Below are 15,869 nucleotides of genomic sequence, written 5' to 3'. Positions count from 1 at the left end.
GTCATCATCATGAGATACTATTTACCAAATGAGTCAACATCCGGAGTTATCACTTAGAGCCTGAGGAAACTTTAGCATTAAAAAAGATTTATGCCAGAGAACATATGATTTGGTTTACAATACGCTGTTTTATCTGATAAATATAAATGCAGAGCAGTTGCCAAGAGAAGAGTAACAAGGAGCAAAAGCACTGCAACAACACTGTTTTCATTTAGTTCACCTTTAAGTTTGCTAAATATCTGGAAAGAATTCCTACATACATTTATCCCAAGCATGTAAAAATCTTCTTTGTCATCACTAGAGAGGATTTTGCAGGATTTGCCTGAGGTTTCTTAGAGGACTTCTGCATCCATGAAACATTAAGGTTCCAAGTACTTCTAAGCAGTTTCAAATTCCAGACGATTAGCTGGATAATGAAGCAGTCTTCAGTGTCATTCTTGCATGTTTTAACACGGTAAAAAAGAGTGAAACACAGTGAGATTTCTGAACCAAGCCCTTTGTGTGATATCTTGGAGCAAAACCAACAGAAGATTTAGGAACAAAAAGGTTAAAAATCCTTTTAGCTCAAGAGTACTTTGTAGGCAGATTAAATTTAAAATACACAGAGTAGTTTGCAACTTTAGCTAATGAAAGAATATACCTGTTCTCCATACATTGTTGAGCAAACACAGCTGAAAGGAGAAGCAGTTCTCCTTTAGAAGAGAAAAGACACCCTGGTTTGGCAGGGGAGTTCCCAACCAAGAACAGCTGAAATGAGTCTGCCTGAATAAACCATGACTGTAGCAATTAGTGACTAATACAGATCATGTCAACAGCTGGCAGTGATAATTCTGCTCAAAGGTTTTATTTATAATCCCTGCATCTGATATTGTCCAGTGTTCTCTCAACAACAGTAAGAAGAGGGTTTGTAAACAACCACACTGAAAAGTAAAGTTATACTGCAATGGATTCCTTTCCTTGCTTTGTAATTCTGATCCATTTTCTACAGTTTTATTTCACTTGATCTTACAAGCTATGCCCCTCTAAGAGAAAATCCTATACAATGAGAGGAATTTTCCTCACTTACTGCCAGTGGCCTGTCTCTAGCTTACAAGGATATATGAAAGTTAGACTCTTGAATGTTTCCTGGCAACAAAAATTTCAGGTATTGGCATAGATGTAATCTATGATTCTTAAAAATCTTCTGTGTAATGGTAAACGGTTTTCCACATTTGCACATCTGAGACTAAAATTTATGGTTGTTGGTCTCCTAGGAAAGCATTATTTTATATGGTCAGAGCTGAGTAACGTGTGAATCATATCCACTGATTGATGTTTAGTTTAAGTTAATTTAATAGAATTGCTGATTACCAAAATCTTATGTTAGAATTAGAGATGATCCCAAGCTCTCTACCATGAAACAGGTCCAGTACTGGTTTATCTCACTGTAAAGAGACAGTGAAGTTCAGATTTATTCTGGGTCTCAGTAGTCGTAATTATTACTTTTCCAAATCTGGATATCCATTTGAGCTTCTCCATCTAGAGCGTTATAACTTGCCATCAGATCTGTTTACAGGGAACATTTCTGTTGTCTTTTCTAAGAGATCAGAATCTATAACCTCTCATTAGCCTGGACTGCTCTGATGAGGTGAAAATTCTTTTCACTAAATAACTGAATCACTTGTTTTAAAACACAGGTAATAGTAATATCAGCGAGTATCAGAAAAGTATCAAACAAGTGATTGAAATATCAGTGTGTTGTGTGGGAGTGTAAGCAGAGATCTGAGATATGTGAATGTAACCACCTGAAAAATGAACAGCAAAGAGACAAAGGAATAGGATTAGACTAAAATATTTCATACCTGCATAGAGAACAACCATTATGGTGAGTATTGCATTTTTTGAACCACTTCAATAGAAAAATGCATTTGGGCCAGAACAGAACACAGAGCCAACTAGGAATTTTGCTGAATAGAAAAGACTATGAAATCATACACAATCAACACCAGTGCAGAATATTTAACATTTGTCTTAGCAGTTTACCAAATTAACAAGTAAATGTTTCTTTATTAAGGTTTGCTTGGTTTTTCATATCACACGTATTTGAATTGTAAATGATAATCAAAAAAGGAAATCAAAATAAAAATTTAAAAAAAAAATAAAAAAAAATTAAGCAACCTGATTCCGTATTTGGAATTGTATTTGCTTCTAAATAATATTAATAAATCTTCCTCCTGCTTTTTGCTTCCTCCTGTTGATTGTTATTAAAATTTTTCTCTGGGGGTTAGCTGATCCATTCATAGCTCAAATAGATTGTAAATTAGCACACAGTATCCTAGAGTACATTCTCCCTGGCACTGCTGGGGACCATGGCAATATGTACAGCCTTTTTGAAAAAGATATTCCCTTTAATCACATCATCCACACTCCTACTATCCCTCTGGCCATTCCTCTACTTTCTAAATTATGTTATTAGTAGAGAGCAAATAAAGAATAGGGGCCTAGCTCAGCATCTGTACAAAGATATACACCTGTACAAACATGCCTACTCTTCTATCCTTCATTCCATTTAATATAAGCCCTTTAAATCCATAATGTAGTCAGGACTAGAGGAACATTCTGTGATCTGTTTATCAGTTGGCACTGCTTTGATCCTGGTACCATACAAAAACACTAAGAAAGCAGTAATTTCTGGAGGAATTAGGTATGCTTGCCTAGAAGAGGCTCAGTATTGCTAGGCTGCAGGAGTAATAAGGGTACAGTAAATTTTGTGTTCTGCAGTCATTTGGAAGAGTCAACATGTATTTTTGGAGTAGCAGAATGTATTAATAGTCCAATTACAGATATAAATATTTTGATTAACTTTTGAAAATTCCCCATTTACTTCTCTCTGCATTGTATCTGTCAAACTAAGGATTTAAGACACTGTAAGGTCATTCATTTAAGTCTGAAACACAGCTGTACATTTCATTGTGTCTGCATCATGCTCACTATTCACCAAAGAAAGAGCTTCCCTCAATTTCATTTTATGATCATGTCTGGGTGGGATGGAGTTAACCTTCCTCATAGCAGCCTGTATGGTGCTGTGTTTTGTATTTTTGACTTAAACTGTTGATACCAGAGCAGCGCTTTGACTGTTGCTGTGCGGTTCTTTCACAGCACCATGGCTTTCTCTTTTTCCAACTCTGCTCCCCAATGAGTAGGTTTGGGGTGTACAAGAAGTTGAGAGGTGATGCAACCAGGACAGCTGGCCCTAATTGACCAAAGGGATAACCCATGCCATATAACACCATGCTCAGTAATTTCTCAGTAATAAAACAGAGCAGGGGGAGTTTGGGATGGTAGCCATTGCTTGACAACTCTCTGGGCATCAGTTTCCTTGTGGGAGGTGATGAATGATTGCCTTTGCATCACTTGTTTTGTTTTTTCTTTCTTCTTCCTCTTTGCTTACTAAACTATCTTTATCTCAACCCACATATTTTCTTAATTGTGCTCTTTCTATTGTTTCCCCTGTCCTGCTGGGGGAGGAGAGAGGGAGGGAGGAGAGAGGGAGGGAGGAAGTGGTTGAGTGGAGCTTAGGTGCCTACTAGAACTAATCCACAACAGATTCTTAAAATGATCATGCCACCTGACTTGAGTTACCAATAGATATGGTTCAGATAGTGAGGCTAACCTAAGCTTTTCTTCTCAGCTCCCTCTAAGATCTATTGAGAGGTACAGGTGAGGACTCAGCTCACTTATTTCAGACAGCCTTCTCCTAAGGGCTGACTTGCTGTCTTTGTTAGTCCATTTCCTCTCATTGACTGAAGAAGGAACCTAGAAATTACCTCTGGTGCTGATGTTACTGAAGCCAGAGGACCAGTGTGGAGTTGGCATGGGCAAACCATTTAGTATTCATTTCACTACTTGGCCAGGTTTTGGATCCCCAGCCTTTGATTGCCCAGACAGAATTATGCACGCACTAATACATACAAGTGTTGATGTACATGTACTGTGTTTCTCAGACAAGAGTCCAAGGACAGAACTCCAGGGAGAATTGTCTCACCTTTCCTGTAAGGTTTGTGTACCAAAGCCACCAAAGGGGCTTTCAGTCTCTAGAACAAAAGAGAAAATCTTTTAAAAAATAAAACATTTCAGTCTGCCGAGTGAAACAGATTAAAATCAAATGTTTGTAAGTAAAGCCCTCCTCTAACTCGGCATATTTTCACAGCATGAGTCCTTCTCTCCAGCTTTGGTCTCCAGTCCAGCAACTTTCTGTAGCTTGTTCCATTGCAACAACTTTCGGAGAAGCTCTGTCGGGTCTTTGGGTGGGCTCCCTGCTGCAAGCTGGCATGCAGCTGCCCTCAGGAGCCCTGTGGGCCCTGGCAGTACTGCAAGCTCACTGCCTGCTGCAGCAGCCTCTGACAGCTTGGACTCCGAATGCCCTCTCTTAGCTCTGTGTTTGCTCTCAGAAAAGAAGCAACAGTCCCATTTGTCCAGTGAACTGTGGCTGAAGCTCTGTCAGAAGCATGTAGTCTTCTATGTTAGTCCAAGACCATGTCATTTTAGAAAAGTATAATATCCTGTTCACAGTAAAATGTGAGCAGACACATGAAACAGCCCTTCCATAAGAACCAGACCTGCCAAGCATTTTTTCTGAGCATGAGTACTAAATCGGATGTGCACAGGAGGCATTTAACTTCCGATGCATGTGCAGACCACATGAGAAGAGGATGTTCAAGGGGTTTAGCCAACACATCCTGAAACCTGTGCAGTTGCATGGTGCTGGGCTGGCTCTATACATCAATCCACGCAGGAGCAGTGCTTCCAACCAAAGCACGCAGCAGTCTGAAATCTTAGATGTATGACTGAGAGCATGCCTAGTGTCTCCGGATGAACAGCAGCTTAGTATAATCATCTGCCTTGCAAAGGCTACCAGTCAGCCAAAGTATGTATTACATTTCCTCAAGGTCCACTTTAAAAGAGACTCAAAGTGAAAAATAAATATACCCAGGAAAATCTGGACACTTGGTAGGCATGCCCAAGTTGGGTTCTGTGGTGTCACAGCTCCTTTGGGAGCAGTACCCATGGTAGCTTGTTGAAACGTTAAGGAGACCTGTCTACATGGGGTTCCAACACAGGAGGGACCTCAGTGTAAACAGTCATTTGATAAAAGTTGTGAAAGGAACAACAGAAAGAGATGTGTTGCCAAGCACAATTCTGAGTTGCAAAGGGAAGTTATGGAAACATGAGGTAAAATATTATTTTTGGATATTGGAGAGTGAATAGTATGGAAGATTTTTGAATTCACTTTCATTTGTTTTGTGGCTTGTTTGATTAGGACAGATAGGATTTGGATTTTGTTTTGTATTTTAAATACTTACCACATTTTTTGGCTTTTAGACATGAAACATCATGGAAGTAAAATTAGGTTGAAACAATTACTTTGATATTCTAAGAACCATTCTTTTCTTACATCCCTTTCTTTCCTTTGCAACACACCAATGTTAAAAACTCAGCACTAATTGTGGAATATAAAACAGTATCCTCAGACTGTACAAGAATATCTCTTGGATATTTTGGATTGTAAGTGCATACACAGGAAGAAAACTAGGGACACGCCGAACTTCAAATGAAAAATGACTGCTGAGTAGGAAAAAGATTTAAAAAATAATTGTCCTCTGCGTTGCTGCTGTGCCTCTGGTGCTCACCAATAACCTTCCAGAGTGGCAATCTCAAAACCATCTTTATGAGGGGCCCAAACAATGCTAAACCTGGAACTCACGTTCCAAAATGAAACATCATAGTGCATGTACAAAAGGATCTCCTTCCCTGCAAAGTAAAAATCAGGTTGTAAGTATGAGTACCTTATATTCACTGAAAATGTCATGCTTTTTTGGCCCACATTTCTGACCCAAATCCCCAAGAAACTGATGTTATAAGCAGCTCTCTGCTTTGTTCTTGTACATGCCATTGTTGAGACTTTCAGATTTTTTTTCTTACTAGAGATAATGCTGGTAAAATATGTGAATCCAGAGTAAAATTTCTGTCCTTAGAATTACTGTATCTGGTACTGTGGAAGAAAATAATTCATTTTTTCTCTTGGAACATAGATTTTTACCATATGCAGAGCAGCTCTTTTTTCATTGTTCCTGCTTTGATTTCTGTGCTTCAGACAGTTCCCATACTGGAGAGCTCCTGGAAATAATTTTGGAGTCAGAAATTCTTTCTGTGTAAAAAATTTGAGACTTCCTGCAGCTGTGGGAAATGAGCCAGCAGACAGGAGATTTGGATATTCTTGCCAACTCCTGCACAGTGCATGGCAGCAGAAAGGCCCATAATATCATCAAAGTTAGATTGTGGAGGTTTTCCACTTGAGAAAAAAGGCAGCAGTGAGTGTTAAATACTAGAACAGAAATAAAAAGAAAAATATCATCTGGTTATTCAGGACAGCTATGTACATAGCTTTTTCACAATGATTTCCATGAAGAAGAAACAACATCAGGCATGGCACCTGGCCCATTTACTCCTCTGTCTGGCACATCTTTTCCCCCTACCCACCCCATAGCCTGGACCACACATAAGGGCTTCATCAGACTAGAGAGTGTCCAGAAAAGGGCTACGAAGTTCGTGAAGGGTTTGGAGAGGTAGCCATATGGGGAGCAGCTAAAGTCACTTGGTTTGTTCAGCCTGGAAAAGAGGAAACTGAGACCTCATTGCGGCCTACAGCTTACTCACAAGGGGAGGAGGAAGGGCAGGCACCGAACTCTTCTCTTTAGTGACCAGTGACAGAACCCAAGGAAATGGTAGGAAGATGTGCCAGAGGAGGTTTAGGTTGGACATTAGGAAGAGGGTGGTGGAGCACTAGGATAAGCTCCCCAAGGAGGTAATCACAGCTCTAAGCCTAACAGTATTCAAGAAGAGACTGGACAAGGTCCTCAGACACATGATGAGAACTGTGGGGTTGTCATATGCAGGGACAGGAGTTAGACTCGATGATCCTCATGGGTCCCTTCCAACTCAGGACATTCTATTCTATTCTATTCTATTCTATTCTATTCTATTCTATTCTATTCTATTCTATTCTATTCTATTCTATTCTATTCTATTCTATTCTATTCTATTCTATTCTATTCTATTCTATGATGGTACCACATAAGCATCCTGAGTCCTTGCTCCAGATGTAAGGGAGAGCTGCTCCCAGAATGGCTCCTGCCAGAACAACCTCAGGGGAACATGCTCTGCTCTAGAGATGGGAAAATACACCAACTGCATTATAATGGGATATCATTTTTATTAGCAAGATAGGGAGAAAAACCTACTCGTTTTATGAGTGAAATTCTAGTCCTAGGGAAAGTCCAGAAGACATTGACATAAGCTTCAGTGATGATGGGATTTAATTCCCTGTCTCTATTGTCAAATTTAAAAGCTTTTCAGGTAAACACACTAAAAGCATTGCAAAGAAAATATGAACCACTTGGATCAAATAACCTTTCATGAAGGTTTCAAACTGTTTACTTGCTAGTTTCTGAAACACTATTTTAACGGTTGGGAAACCCACATTTCTCTACTACAACTCCCATTAGCAAAACAACCATGAACTGATAAATTGGCACCATGCTATTCTGGTTCATCTGGAAATCTTAGCTGAGGCTGCTATTTGTTCAGGAGCCTGTTCACTGTCTGTTGCTTTACACATTCTAGGTTTCCCTAAGACATTTGTTTTAAATAAATGTCCAAACTGGACAAAGCCAAGGCCAAGGGTAGTAGTATCCAAGCTGGACACATGTGGCAAGAAAGTCTATGAGGAGAAGAGAATTTACGGTTAACAGGTAAAAAAATATACATGTAAAAGGAAAACAAATCATTAGCTACTGGACTAGAGTAGTCATAAAAGCGTCAACAGGCATTGCATTGCCATCATGAACTTTTCACTAAGGACTTCAAACACAGGGCTATGGTAAAGTGAGTGAGGACCAAACTCTTGTAGCTGGCTGGATAGAACAGGCAGCTGGACCTTTTCTTTCCTTTTACGGGACCTACTCCAGCCACACTGTACCACAGCTCTTCCCTACTTCTGCTGTGCCACGTCTCATGCTGTCTACCAAATGCTGCGAGAACAACAAACAGAAGAAAACATAAATATTTGTTTCTTGCCTCCTAACAAATTTACAGTGTTTAGCTAAGGTTAAAATGCTTAGCCATATGCTTGTCATATGTTTGTTGCTGTGGCTTTGCTTTGTGCTAAATGATGGTTTTATCCATCTTGCATTTCAGAATTTGATTTAAGGGAGGGAAGGAGACAGTGGTCAAATGTAGCTCATAAGGGACAAATTTATCCTTTCCTTAAGGGAGGAGAAAATGAAGTGAAATTTAAAAAAATAATAATTCTTGCCTTATGGTACAAAAGCCACACTAATCACAGGATGGGCTTGCTGGGCCTCAGGAGTACCAGTGAATGTTAGCGCTTAACATTTAGTCCTCACCTAAACACTTTCCTAGTACATGCTATTCAGTGCAATACTTTCTGAAGCAAGGTAGGGGCTGACCACACAATTCAGCATCCAGAGACACAGTACCAGAGTGTTTTGGACCAAAGCTGTCTAGTGTATGCTACATCTGCTTAACATCATCTGTGGAGCTTAGGTATAATCTATACAATTTGTAAGGTTTTAGTCTGCTGCTAACACACAGGCTTCTTCATTAGAGATGTACTAGGGTGTCCAAGGGATCCATATGGGGCTTGCAAATATGTTTCAGGATGTGCAGAAGATCTGTGCCATGCTGTGGGCATTAAGTGTTCATGTACAAGCAGCTGTATGGATGTTGATGAAGTCTAGAAAGTTATTCGGCTGACCACTGCTGAGTATCTACCACAGAGTCAGGTTAATTACTCCGTATGGAGTCCATTGACCTTATTGACTGGAGTGCCACTGAGTGCTCAGACATTAGTTTATGAACAGAAAGCTGGAGCTGAATCCCACACTCATAGAGCATACTCCAGAACTATTTACTTAGATCTTTCTGTATTTTAACTCTGCTGTTTTGTCATAGAGATATGGATCCTGTCTTCTACTTAGAAAACAGAAGCAAGACTTCAGTTTTGCAGTCCTGTGCTTTTGGTCACTTTGAGCATTTGTCCACAAATGGATTTCAGCCTCTACGCCCACATGCCACAGCCTGGATTCCTCTGACAAGAACACGTGCCAGGGCTGTGCTGCAAGGTCAGCACTTCCCTGCTGAGGGAACACTGAGTGCCATGACCAAACCCCTGCTACGTTCCCTCTTGCTGTCTGAGGTGTATCCTGACATCTTGTTGTATATAATTAACTTTCTCAGTTACAGTGTTAGCCAGCTGCAGGATTTTTACTCAATGACACATTTAGCTCCCTGCCAAAAGGGCTTTGTTTTTCCTTCTTTGTTTTGTTTTGCTTTAATTTGTTTTGTTTCTCTGTAACAAAGGCAGCCAAACACGTTAGCCTTTCTTTAGGGATTCCCATGCTCTGTACAATTGTAACATATGCAAATCTTTCTCAGAAGGAATTCTCAAGACCAAGCAACCTCAATTACACACGTTTTTACTTCATGGCTGTGTGAGACTGACTTCCCAGCTTTTGGTGTTCTTGGCCTGTGGCCACAGTCCACACTCTTCCAAAACCACTCTCTTCAGCTGTGGGCCATACAGCTAGTTTAGATGGTCTCACACTCCCCTGCCACAGGAAATTTCTGCAGTGTTGTTAGAAAATCTCCCTAGCATAGACATTGATAATGCAAACAGTTGGGAATTAAATTCTTAGTTTTACAGAGAAGCATCAAGACAGACTATTCTATTGGCAGTGCTGTGCAGCAGTCTCTTTATTTAGATTTCAGGCTTCAGTTGCCTTAGGTGAACTAACTGCTTCTAAATCCCCTAAAGTGACATGTAGGCATGAAGAAAGCAGTCTAAGGTACTTTGCTTTATTCTATTTTTTTGAGAAGTGTTGATAAACACAGAGGTGAACAGGCAGACACTCAATGACCTGAAGCCTGTGGTGAAACTAGATCCATGCCCATCATCCCCTCCATGGGATCTTTCACATGAACACAACCCACACATACAATTTGTCTGAAGGCTCAGACTTCAGATCTATGAAATGCAGTTACCTGAAATGGAATAGATTTAAGGGCAATAGATGAGCAGGTACTGCACTTACTGGACAAATACCATTTTCCAAAGAACACTTTTAAAACAAATGGAGTATTTCACTAGAGAAGATATATATTCACACTTATGTTCTTTATCAGCTTCTTACAAGATAAACCTACACAACATGAGTAACATAAAAAATTACTGGTTGTGCTTTAGCTATTGCCAGTGTCTTGCATAAATATTGCAATCCAAGGCACCAGGGAGCTCAGAAAAAAATTTATAGTGCACATGACACCGTGTTGGCAGTGTTGAGAGGACAGAACTTTTACCACAAATACAATTTTTCTTAACATGCAACAAACAGTATTTAAAACAAACAAACAAAAAACAAACAAACAAAAAACCCAAACAAATAAAACAAACAAAAAAAAACAGCCAAACAAAAAAAACCCAACCAACACATATCTTTGAACATTTCTTGCATAGGAATTAAAAACAGCAAAAGAAACCACACAGCAAAATGTGGTACATCTTCAAATGTGGAAAATCCTGTTGTTAATCAGGTGGTTAGGTTCAGATGCAGACTTCCTTAGTTCTCTCACATGGCTGAATATCATAAAGTGATTTTCATGACCAGGCAAGACATCTTTTTCTGCAGCTGAAATCACAAAAACTTTTTAGCTCTGAGCATTCCACACACATCAGGACAGAACATTTTTTACAGAGTTAGCATTGGGAGTTTTCAAACTGTTTTTAAGGACTGATGCAGAGATTATGAAACTACAGATACATTTGCACTTCACAAGATTAAACTTGATTTATTCCTTAAAGTCAGACATCTTTTCCCCTACGAAACAGAAGCTGACATCACACACCAAGGAACCTATAGGGGTGATATGCTCCAATGAATGTGCCCTGGAAAATTTAAGACAGCACGTAATTTAATGTGTTGCTGGGTACCACTATATCTGTTTAAGCAGACTTGGCTGGGAAAATATTTTAGATTTGTCTCTCAATTAATCTTTTACTCTGATGTTCAGCTATGTAACAATGATGCTGTTCTACTCCAGACACACGCTTCTTCCCTGTAATCACTTTTAACTTCAATGTTTAAAAAAACAGTTTCTCTTCTCTATTCCAATCCACACTTCAAAATCTTTTCAGTACGATTTTACATAAATTATGATTCCAGAATCTTTATTGCTAACCCTCCAGCCAGAAAGAGCTCAGACAGTCTTTTAGATTTTGTGATGACTTTTTCAAGGTTCTTAGCTGCTCAAAAGAGAGAACTTTTTACTTGTAATCTGAGCTGAATTTCATGTAGAACTCATGAAAGACAATAAACACATCCACAGTTTAAAGAGACTCTCAGATAGACTATTCAAATAACTCTAAAGCCCTGCTGCCTTAGAATTCTTAAGCTTTCTGAAAGGACACTTCTGGTCTTTTATCTTTAATGTCCATGCAGAATATTTGTCAGGCCTTAAATAACAGGTTTTTTTTTGAGGTGAATATAAAATAGGCTGAAACCTGCCATACACTGATCCTTCTCTTACTTGTAACGATACTTGTTGTGTTAGGAGGTTACAGAGTGCTTGTAGTATTCACGTAATTACCTCTGTGATGTTAGTAGCAGTCCAGAGCAAAAGACAGAAGATGGCAAAATGCCCCTCTTCAGGTTATTAGTAGTGTTTGTACAAACCTGGTCATCCAGATTATAGCCTAGTATAGCTAATGCAGTTTACCTAAGTATTTCCAGAATTGCTAGTAAGTCTTTATTAAGACCTTCCCAGGCTTGTCTCTTGTTCAGACTTTCAGTTCTAACTTTCAAACCCAAGCTACTTTTAAAAGACTCTCAGTGGAATGTAATTTCCCTTTCATTACTTAGAAGGCCTCATTCATACAGCTTCACTGCTACAGAATTGATAATTCTCCATCTTAATGAAGTGCAGAAGTACTTCTTACTGAGAAGATAATATTCTGCTGATAGATTTATAGTAACTGAAGAAAACCATACATTGTCCACTGAAAAACCACCCACACAATTCCAGATGCTTAATCCTTTATTGAGAACAACAACAAAAGAAAGCCAGGCAACTTGATGTTCTTCTTGAGCAGCTCATCTACTTCTTAATCTTCCTAATGTGAAATCCACCATGGTAGAATGGGATTAACTCACTGCTATATGCTACTTAGTCCGGTTTAAGTCCCACTTGTGTTTGGGAACCTAGGTGACTCTTGGTTCTTTCACGGGTCTTGTGCAGCACATCAGAAGTAAGTGATGATTAGGGATTACAGGCGACAATCTCTGTCCTAATTCAGGCAAAAATTCCTGGAGTAGATACTGTTTTTTTTCCCTCTCCTGAAATTCATGGTTCCTTCTTACACACGACCCAAGCACATCACATTATTTCAGACTTCAGCCAAGGACTTTCTTCTTTCTCTCCTTCCTCACTTCCACCTGGCTTAAAAATTGGCCAGGTTGTTTGTAAATTTTGGTGTAAAAGGGAAAGACTGTGTCATTGCAGTAACTAAGACAGGAGAGGGAAAAAAAAAATGCAAAATCTTGTTTCTGTACAGCTCAAGCTTGATAGAGGAACTTTTCAGAGGAGAATGACTTTATTTTTTAGTAAATTTCATGTCAGCTAGAATTTTGAACTTTATTCCAGTGATGACTAAGTCACTCTTTAGAGTTTATTTAAGCTGGTTTTTTGTTTTGAAACTAGCATGACATTTTTTGGCTTCATGTTACAGCCAGATTCGAAGACTGATGAGTGTTCCTTCTGTTCCTTAGCAAGTTCATCTATGTGACCAATCAGTTCACCTTCACCACCATCCTGCTTTCACCTTTCTCTGCCTTTGTTTTATCAAATGTCTTTTTTTTCTTTCTTACCCACCACTGTTATGGCTTGCATTTTATATACTGTCAAAGATACAGTAAATAAACTCTAGACAATAAAATTACTAGTCACTGGTGGATAAAAACTGGAATAATAATAATAAAATAATAATTTTGAAGCAAGAGATTTGTAAAATATCATGCCACTTATGCATTTCTCCTGTTTCCTGAGCCTGCTTGTTTCCAGTTCAGGACCTTTCAAGACGATAGTGTTTCTTGCCCTCTGTTTACAGAGTGGGACCTAATGATCAGTGGAACCTCCAAGGAATACTGCATTGCAATTAACAAACAAAATAACATTGCACAAAAAGATAATAACCTGTCTACCAGAGCAAAGGATCTAGTTCTTCTGTCACTATTGCATAAATGTAATCAGATTTGACCAAAATTTTTCATCTGGATTTTCATTGCCAAGGAAGCATCGGTAGACCATTTTGACCCAGACAAAACAATTACAGAGTTGTCTGAACTATAAATATTCCTGTTTCTTTCTTCAACCTTGGCTTTCATTCATTTTTCTTCTACTTAAGCAATACTATTTCATTCTGAAAGGTTCAAGGGGAATGAATCAAAATATTAGTAAATAAAATAAATATAAGATAGATACATAACAGGACACTATGGTTTATCTAACCCTCACTAGTCATGAGAAAAGAGTTCTGGGGTCTTACAAAGGTTATACTGCTTGGGTAGATTTCCAAAGATTACGAAGATTGAGACTATAGCCTTGACATGGAATAATGGATAGTGTTGAGCAATCTCCTTGCAGTATGATGTGTTCATATGCTTATGAAGCAATTTGGGAGGTTAATGAGTACAAGTGCATGCTGCAGATTCTCCACATAATTTTAATCCCCTCAAGAGAAGAAGATGCAAAAAAGCTCTTAGCATATCCTGATAAATGGTAGCAGAGAATTTTAAAGGAGGAAATACTGCTCCAGGACCCCCCAGACACCCAGTTGTGTCATTCTTGTCTACACAGTGCTGGACTGGTTACGTTACAAGACGTATCTGTTGAGAGTAGCCATTCCTGCCCTTTCCAGAAAGATTTTTAAAGCACTCCTGCAGTGCTTTCTCCAGCTGTCAGATCCTCAAGGCATCTTGTTACAAAAACTCTCAATCTAGATAGCAATCCAGATCTCAGTGTTCTTGGAAACAAGCCTGATTTCATGATAAGCTCTCCAAGAGCTGACCTCTGTTTTAATGCAGAAGAGAATACCTCAGGTTGAATATTGTGGAATCAACAAGGTAATCTTTATTTTGATAAGCAAATGAGACCTAGGCTAAAGAGTGTGGTAAATCAGGCCAAGGAACTCTGGCAAACAGAAACATTTTCCTGTCTGCATAGTAGAGAGTGCAGCTGAAACTGGGTTTGTGACCTCAAAAGTCACAAAAAAATCTATTGTTTGTACCACATCTGTTGCTGGTGTGTTTTTACGCAATTAACCCATGAAGAATGCTGTACAAACTATACTAATCTCCATACTTATATATCTCAGATGTAGTCTAGTCTGGAAAAAGACTGGATGAAATTTATAAGAACAAGCAATAGCTAATCTCTGAAAGAAAAAATCGCTCTGACAAATGCAAGATGGAGAGTAACAACTCAAGGATGTGATGTGGGGCTAACAGTTGGTAACCATCTGAAACTGCCAGCACTGTTATACAGCTGCAAAAACCCAAACAAACAATGACTGCATAGTCAGAGTCCAGCCTGCAAAATAAATGAAGTTGTTTTGCTTTCCGCTGCACTGTGTAGACATTGCTTAACAGAGTGCTACGTAATGGATAGGGCTCTGTATTTCAAAAAACATGTGAACTAACTGGAGATAGTTGAAAACTGATCAACTGCTTGGAAAACAGGAGTTAAAAGGAAAGGTTAAACAAACTGAGATTGGCAGAAAACAGGGGAAAACATAATGGTCCTACATGGTTTGTACAAAGTGTTGTTAAAAGAAAGTCTTTTTCCTGAGGTTGACAGTGGTAAATATCTACCAGAAGTCATAAAAACACAGTTAGTCCTTCCCTGGATGTGACACACTTATTTTTTTACCCAAACACAGACTAGAAGTGAACATTTAATTCTTTTCCATTCCCTCAATTATTATTAATGTACCTATAGAATAATGAGGAAATCTGTATGTTTCATTCCAATTGTAAATTCTTCTGTCCATTTGTTTCTTTTATAGTGTCCTAACTTCAATCCATATTGCTTTCATTTAAATAACTGAAAATTACACTAATTGTTTATTAATTTTTTATATACTAATATGGACACATCTATGTGTACATGTCATGTAAAGTGCATGCATGTGTGAAATACCTGAAAATTCATCTACTGACCTCAAAAGGAAAAAGATGTGTCATTGTACACCTATGACTTTTGCAAGCATGTTTAGTTGATTCCACTTCCCATTTAAACTATTTCTATTTAAAAAAAAAAAAAAAAAATTAGTGCCCTTGATCTGCATCTTTGACTTTGGGCATGTAATAAAAGATTTAAAACATTTCCTAATTACTATTATCCACATATTTGTAAATACTATGAAAAAGTAAGTATTTGATGACATTTTTCCCTGACAGGTTTCTCTGTTGCTTGATTCTTCAGTTCCTACAACCCAAATCCCTCCCCTACCTGAAGACATCTTTAGTTACAGGCTTATGATCTGAGGCCATGCTATTTATCTGCCAGTGCTCATATTTTCTTGCCATATCAAAAGGAATATATAAATGTTGTTGTAACACCTTGTTAAGCCATAAGTATCATTGATAGGTAGGGACTGACTCACAGAAATTAGGCCTGGCCAAAGTGTCCTAGGCCACGTGTTATGTGATCATTCACTTAATATGTATTACTTTAACAATGTAAATATACACACCTTC

This window comes from Streptopelia decaocto (assembly GCF_964273445.1).
Source record: "Streptopelia decaocto genome assembly, chromosome: 3".
Taxonomy (NCBI): Eukaryota; Metazoa; Chordata; class Aves; order Columbiformes; family Columbidae; genus Streptopelia; species Streptopelia decaocto.
This window is presented reverse-complemented; position numbering follows the sequence as displayed.